Here is an 8122-nt window from a genome sequence, read left to right as displayed (position 1 = left end):
CAAGTTCCAAGCCCCGGACTCCGAGACACTCAGTTCCCTGTGGATAGCTCCAAGGAACAGCCGTCCGTGGAGTTTATGGGTTAGTTGAACTTTATGAATGCAGCTCGCTAGTTGTCGGCCTGTTTCTCCGATATAGTGTTTCATGCAGTCGCTGCGTGGAATCTACACAACCAGGTTTGTACATGATGGGTATTGGGTGTTGTGTTCTGGGGAGTTTTGTCTGAGTGAGGCTGTCGGTTTATGTGTCTGTTGTAACCCAGTGTGTTCAGAGGAGTCTGACCATCAGTTCCCAGCAATTTATTTTAATAAAGGGGAGTATGCATTTCAAATTACCTGGTGGCATATCCTCGTTGCGAATTTCGTGTGCCAGATATCTGGGAATGAAATCGTGGGGATATCCATTCTTGGCAAAGAAATTGTGTGACAGTCCCGAATTGTCACGGACCAGCTGTCCCGAGTAGTAATACGTCCAGACGGCAAGGTTTGGTGAGAACAGCACAATAGTAATAGGACAGGGCAAACAGAAGGCAGACAGAGAATTTCTCGAAGCAGGGCACTCATCCGCGGATTCCATCAATAAACAGATTCATCTGGACCCAGTCTGTAACCCCAAAAACCGGAAGCAGCGGGAATGAAACCAAATCAATTCCAACTGCCCCAGGACAGCAGCGCTTCACAACAGACTCTGCAGCCCTGAGGATGGCACCCAGAAATGTGAGGAAAATGCTGCAAACCATCTTCCCAGCTCCGCCAAACATTTCAACACCAACTCCAGGAGGCACACGGACTCCACATCTTTCTGATCCTAAACGCTCCGGTTTTCCGCAGCAGAGTATTGTACCCTGAACCCCCGGGAACAAGGTGAGGATGGCAACCCGTACACGGCCAGGAACGGCAGTGAGAGTGAGGGCAACAGCTGCCATTGTCGTATGGACAGCCACAAACACTCCCTTTGAAAAGGATTTTGTCCATATGAAAGTCTGTACAGCAGTATAACCCGGGGACCAACCAGACTGCGCTGGGGATTCATATTCCAGACAATTTACGGTGGGCACCGTTTTCCCTGAAAGTGAGTGGAGATTGATATTTCATTGCTGATGTGAAACCAGATCCTACACTGAATCTGCTCGCCGGTTTTTGTTGCTGTGGTGAAACGTTGTTCTAGCTCTCTGGTTTCCTTCATTCCTGTCCTGGTCAGGGAGGCTGGGGATTGGTCCTCTCCATCAGATGGAGGGACCAGCGCATTGTTGACCCAATTTAATCAAGAATGGAATTGGTTATCTTCACTTCTCATGGTTCATTGTTGTTCTGTTTTGTTGGATCTTACTTGAGCACTTTCTGGGACTTGACAATGCATTAAAGCTCCAGTCTGTTTGGAAGCACGGTTTGGAATTGTCTCGCTGCCATTTGTGTGAGCAGTACATGACATAGACGAATCGCACTCCCTCAAAGTCAGCATGCCAGTGTGTCTGGCAATGGGTCCGCCTTTTCTGTTTTGCTTCTGTCCCACGCTAAGAGCTGTCAGTTTTTGGATTCGCTGGAGTGCTGAGGGGGTAACACAATTTGTGTGGTATTTTTCTTCAGGCCAAACTCCACCCTCCAGGAAAAATAGCCAAACGCGCTGAGTAACAATCAGCAGGCGTTTGTTTTAGCAAATGGTCTATTCAAGCTGGTGTCAGCTTCTGGAGCGTCTCAGAGTTGCCAAGCACGGAAACAAGCCCTGCTATCTAACTTGCCACTGCTAAACAGATAACCGAAATTAATCTAACCATATTTGCCAAAATTTGTCCCTTATCTCTCCGAACCCTTTCAGATGCCTTTGAAATGTTGTGAGCGCACCAGTCTCTGACACTAAATATGGCAATTCATTCTGGACACACGGAAATGTCTGTATTCAAAACAAGTGTCCCTCACATCCCCTTTAAATGTTACTGTTCTCACATTTAACCAATGTTATCTCGCTTTGAACTCATGTGCCTTGTGAAAAAATTACTCCCTGACTCTTTTCTCTGTCCGTCTGCCTCATGTCTTTATAAAATTCTGTAAGGCCTTTCCTCAGCCCTGAAGCTCCAGGGAAAACTGTCGAAGACAATTCAGCTTCGTGCTATTGTCCAAACAGTGCAAACCTTGGAAACCCTTTCAAATACTTTCGAAATTGCACCACGTTCGTTACTGAATGCGTGATCTGTTAGTGCCTGAAGTGAAGCGATGCTGAAACTCTAGTAATGAGATTTTGGCGCACTGGGCCTCTGTGGTAGTGTGGCCGAGTAGTCTAAGGCGCTGGATTTAAGCTCTAGTCTCTATCGAGTCGTGGGTTCGAATCCCACCGCTACCAGCGGTTGCTCCGCTGCAAACAGTTGAACAGAGCAAAACCTCTGCAGGCCGTCTGCGTCTTCGTTGTTGTGTTTGCCGCTGCTCAGGTCAACTCAGGAAAACAGTGCGAGTCCTTGCATTCGAAGCCTCCTCAACTCCTCTGCTTTCGGATATATGCGTGGCCAGCTTCTGTGTCTCAAATAGTCAGTGCATTTGGCTGGAAGTTTGGTGGTTCGAGCCCGCCCTTATCATCGAGTATTTCAGTTCAAGTCTTTGAGACCAACCACGTCCCGACACGAGAACCCACCCGAGTCTGCAGCTGGATGTGGCCCCAATCTCTCCAAGGCCCCGCTGCCAACAGAAAGCGGCTACTGCAGCTTCAATCAGCGGCTTCCTGCTCAGCACCTGGAAAATCCTTCCCCAGGAACGGCTCTTCCCGTGTGAAAGGGACAACCATTCCACTTTAAATTGGACACGGCTTCAGAGGATTGTTCCTGTTCTTGGAACGTTTCATAAACAAAACTCCTGTCTCGCAAATAAGAAGTGGGAAAAGTTGTTGGCAGGAAGAATAGAGAAAGTGTTGACTGTGAGGACTCTGTCTCGTCAGCAGATGGGATTCCATCTTATGGGCAAGTGGAGACAGCTTTCACACAGAAACCGAGGTGTGGTCAAACACAGTTGGATCGACGTGTCCAAACCAACCCCTACACTGGGTTACAATACTGCAAGTGGGGCAGAGAGCTGGATTTCTTTAAAGGAGGGAAAGGGCCCATCGTGAGGCTGGAACCTACGGCCCTGAGATTAAGCATCTCATGCTCTACCGACTAAAGTAGCTTGGCCTGCCTCACGATTGATGAGTGTGTCATTTCATCCTGAGCATATTTCACCCGGCATTGCAATTTACAAGGATCCAGTTCATTCCTCCCAATCACAAATGTCATCATTCACACTTTCCATTTCTCAGCTATTATTCCTTCAGAACATTATTATCTATTTAACACTTGTCTCTGGATTTAATATTTTCATATTTTCATATTTTTATCCTCATCTTTATGTCACTTGGGAAATCAATCAATCAATTGGTTTCCCAATCAATTGGGAAATTACCTAAGGAAACCCAATCATTCCTGTTTGGAGTGTAAGGAATCCCATCTGCTGACGAGACAGAGTCCTCACAGTCAACACTTTCTCTATTCTTCCTGCCAACAACTTTTCCCACTTCTTATTTGCGAGACAGGAGTTTTGTTTATGAAACGTTCCAAGAACAGGAACAATCCTCTGAAGCCGTGTCCAATTTAAAGTGGAATGGTTGTCCCTTTCACACGGGAAGAGCCGTTCCTGGGGAAGGATTTTCCATGTGCTGTGTCCCAGGGCTGAGCAGGAAGCCGCTGATTGAAGCTGCAGTAGCCGCTTTCTGTTGGCAGCGGGGCCTTGGAGAGATTGGGGCCACATCCAGCTGCAGACTCGGGTGAGTTCTCGTGGTTGCAGTCTCGGGACATGGTTGGTCTCAATGCTTGAACTGAAATAATTGAGGCTCAGTGCGAAGGGAGGGCTCGAACCACCAAAATTTCAGACAAATGTACTGACTATTTGAGACACAGAAACTGGCCATGCAGATATCCGAAAGGAGAGGGGTTGAGGAGGGTCCGACTAATATCAACATACCTCTATTTCCCCATCTCCTTGCCACCCTCTCCTTCACCCTCTCTCCTTCCCCTCTCCTTCACCCTCTCACCTTACCCCCTCTCCTTCCCCCTCTCCTGCCCCCCTCTCCTACCCCCAATCTCCTTCCCCCTCTCCTTCCCATCTCCTTCCCCTTCTCCTTCCTCCCCTCTGCTACCCCCATCTCCTTCCCCTTCCTTCCCCCCACTCTCCTTCCAGCGGATCTCCTCAACCCCCTCTCCTTACCCCATGTCCCCCTCCCTTCCACCTCCTTCCCCCTATCTCCTTCCCCCTTCCTTCCCCCCTCCCCAACTCCTTCCCCATTCCTTCCCCCCTCTACTGTCCCCATCTCCTTTCCCCCTCTCCTCCCTCCTATGTCCTTCCCCCTTCCTTCCCCCTCTCCTTCCCCCTATCTCCTTCCCACCCTCTCCTTCCCCCTTCCTTCCCACCTTCTCCTACCCCCTTGTCCTTCCCTCCCCCTCTCGTTCCCCCTATCTCCGTCCCCCTATCTCCTTCCCCCTTCCTTCGCCCTCTCCTTCCTTCCTTTCCCCCTCTCTTTACCCCAATCTCCTTCCCCCTTACTTCCACCCCTCTCTTTCCCCCATCTAGTCCCCCCTATCTCCATCCCACTCTCGTTCCCCCATCCTTCCCCCCTCCTTCCCCCCATCTACTTCCCCCCATCTCCTTCCCCTATCTCCTTCCCCCTCTCCTTCAACACCCTCTCCTTCCTCTTATCCCCTTCCCCCTTCCTTCCCCCACCTCTCCTTCACCCCTATTTCCTTCATCCTTCCTTCCCCCTCTCCTTCGCCCCCTCCTTCCACCCCTCTCCTTCCATTCTATCTCCTTCCCGCTTCCTTCCCTCCTCTCCTTCCCCACTTTCTCCTTCCCCCTCCCTTCCACCTCCTTCCCCCTATCTCCTTCCCCGTTCCTTCCCCACCCTTCCCCCATCTCCTTTCTGCTTGTCTCCTTCCTTCCCCCATCTCCTTCCCCCATCTCCTTCCCCCATCTCCTTCCCCCATCTCCTTCCACCATCTCCTTCCCCCATCTCCTTCCTCTATCTCCTTCCCCCATCTCCTTCCTCTATCTCCTTCCCCCTTCCTTCCCCCATCTTCTTCCTTCCTTACCCCCTCTCCTTACCCCTTATCTCCTTCCCCCTTCTTTCCCCCCCGCCTTCCCCATCTCCTCCCCCTTTCCTGCTTATCTCCTTCCCACTTCCTTCCCCCGTCTCGTTCCCCCCATCTCTTTCCCCCTTCCTTCCCCCCTCTCCTTCCCCCTATCTCCTTACACCCCTCTCCTTCCCACCTATCTGCTTCCACCTTCCTTCCCCCCACGCCTTCCCCCATATCGCCTTCCCCCTTCCTTCCCCAACCTCTGCTTCGCCCCTATCTCCTTCCCACTTCCTTCCCCCGCTCCTTCCCCCTATCTCCTTCCCCCTTCCTTTCACCCCCTCTCCTTCCCCCATCTCCTTCTCCCTTCCTTCTCCCCCTCTCCTTCCCCCATCTCCATCCCCCTTCCTTCCCCCCTATCTCCTTCCTCGTTCCTTCCCCCACTCTCCTTCCCCCATCTCCTTCCCCCTTCCTTCACCCCCTCTACTTCCCCCTTCCTTCTCCCCCTCCTTCCCCCATCTCCTTGTCACCCCATCTCCTTGCCTTATCTCCTTCCCCCTTCCTTAACCCCCTCTCCTTCCCCATCTCCTTCCTCCTTCCTTTTCCCCCTTCCCCATCTCCTTTTCCCTCACTCCCCCTTCCCCTTCCTTCTCACCCCTCTACTTCCCCATCTCCTTCCCACTTCCTTCCACCCATCCTTCCCCCATCTCCTGCCCCCCTCTCCTTCCCCACCCTCTCCTTCCCCATCTCCTTCCCCCTATCTCCTTCCCCCTCTCCTTCAACACCCTCTCGTTCCTCCTATCTCCTTCTACCTTCCTCCCCCCTCCGACCCACCCTCTCCTTCCCCCATCTCCTTCCCCACCCTCTACTACCCCCTACCTCCTTCCCCCTCTCCTTCACCCCCTCTCTTTCCCACCTCTCCTTCACCCCCTCTCCTTCCCCCTCTCCGTCCCCCCTCCCTTGCCACCCTCTCTTGCCCCCAATCTCCTGCCCCCTCTCCTTTCCCCATCTACTTCACCCCTGGGTGTGTTACACTGACAGAGAGGGGTCAGTCTGCTCTTCCCTGGGTGTGTTACATTGACAGAGTGGGGTCAGTCTGCTCTTCCCTGGGTGTGTTACACTGACAGAGAGGGGTCAGTCTGCTCTTCCCTGGGTGTGTTACATTGACAGAGTGGGGTCAGTCTGGTCTTCCCTGGGTGTGTTACATTGACAGAGTGGGGTCAGTCTGCTATTCACTGGGTGTGGTCATTGACCGAGTGAGGTCAGTGTGCTCTTCCCTGGGTGTGTTACATTGACAGTGTGGGGTCAGTCTGTTTTTTTCTACCTGTGTGGGTTACATTGACAGAGTGGGGCCAGTCTGGTCTTCCCTGGGTGGGTTACAATGACAGAGTGGGGTCAGTCTGCTCTTCGCTGGTTGTGATTCATTGACTGAGTGGGGTCAGTGTGTTTTTCCCTGGGTGTGTTACATTGACAGAGTGAGGTCAGTCTGATCTTCCCTGGGTGCGTTACATTGACAGAGTGGGGTCAGTCTGGTCTTCCCTGGGTCTGTTACATTGACAGAGAGGGGTCAGTCTGCTCTTCCCTGGGTCTGTTACATTGACAGTGTGAGGTCAGTCTGCTCTTCCCTGGGTGTGTTACACTGACCGAGTCGGGTCAGTCTGCTCTTCCCTGGGTGTGTTACATTGACAGAGTGAGGTCAGTCTGCTATTCACTGGGTGTGTTACATTGACAGAGTGAGGTCAGTCTTCTCTTCCCTGGGTGTGTTACATTGTCAGACTGGGGTCAGTCTGCCCTTCCCTGGGTGTGTTACATTGATAGAGTGGGGTCAATCTGATCTTCCTGGGTCTGTTACATTGACAGTGTGAGGTCAGTCTGCTCTTCCTTGGGTCTGTTACATTGACAGTGTGAGGTCAGTCTGCTCTTCCCTGGGTATGTTACATTGATAGAGTGGGGTCAATCTGATCATCTCTGGGTGTGTTATATTGACAGAGTGAGGTCAGTCTGCTCTTCGCTGGGTGTGTTACACTGACAGAGTCGGGTCAGTCTGCTCTTCCCTGGGTCTGTTACATTGACAGTGTGAGGTCAGTCTGCTCTTCCTTGGGTCTGTTACATTGACTGAGTGGGGTCAGTCTGCTCTTCCCTGGGTGTGTTACATTGACTGAGTTGGGTCAGTCTGCTCTTCCCTGGGTATGTTACATTGTCAGACTGGGGTCAAACTGCCCTTCCCTGGGTGTGTTACATTGACAGAGTGAGGTCAGTCTGCTCTTCCCTGGGTGTGTTACATTGACAGATTGCGGTCAGTCTGCTCTTCCCTTGGTATGTTACATTGATAGAGTGGTGGCAATCTGATCTTCTCTGGGTGTGTTATATTGACAGAGTGGGGACAGTCTGCTCTTCCCTGGGTGTGTTACATTGACAGAGTGAGGTCAGTCTGCTATTCACTGGGTGTGTTACTTTCACAGAGTGGGGTCAGTCTGCTCTTCCCTGGGTGTGCTACACTGACAGAGTCGGGTCAGTCTGCTCTTCACTGGGTGAGGTACATTGACCGAGTCGGATCAGTCTGCTGTTCCCTGGGTGTGGTTCATTGAAAGAGTGTGGTCAGTCTGCACTTCCCTGGGTGTGTTACATTGACAGAGTGGGGTCAGTCTGCTCTTCCCTGGGTGGGTTATATTGACAGAGTGACGTCAGTCTGATCTTCCCTGGGTGTGTTACATTGACAGAGTGGGGTCAGTCTGCTCTTCCCTGGGTGTGGTAATTGACCGAGTGAGGTCAGTCTGCTCTTCCCTGGGTGTGTTATATTGACAGAGTGGGGTCAGTCTGCTCTTCCCTGGGTGTGTTACATTGACAGTGTGAGGTCAGTCTGCTCTTCCCTGGGTGTGTTACATTGACAGAGTGGGGTCACTCTGCTCTTCCCTGGGTATGTTACATTGATAGAGTGGGGTCAATCTGCTCTTCCCAGGGTACGTTACATTGATAGAGTGGGGTCAATCTGATCTTCTCTGGGTGTGTTACATTGACAGAGTAGTGTCGGTCTGCTCTTC

General features: G+C 51.7%; 1 non-coding gene across 1 annotated transcript; it reads left to right on the top strand.

Annotated features, from left to right (window-relative positions):
• The first annotated feature begins 2253 nt into the window (after window positions 1-2253).
• trnal-uaa (transfer RNA leucine (anticodon UAA)) lies at window positions 2254-2335 on the top strand. The gene has a single exon. It is a non-coding gene; the product is annotated as a tRNA-Leu (tRNA).
• Window positions 2336-8122: the final 5787 nt, after the last annotated feature.

The sequence above is a fragment of the Chiloscyllium punctatum genome, chromosome 47 (assembly GCF_047496795.1).
Source record: "Chiloscyllium punctatum isolate Juve2018m chromosome 47, sChiPun1.3, whole genome shotgun sequence".
In the NCBI taxonomy this organism is placed as follows: domain Eukaryota; kingdom Metazoa; phylum Chordata; class Chondrichthyes; order Orectolobiformes; family Hemiscylliidae; genus Chiloscyllium; species Chiloscyllium punctatum.
Note: the sequence above shows the minus strand (reverse complement) of the source record. Positions and strands in the feature narration are given on the sequence as shown.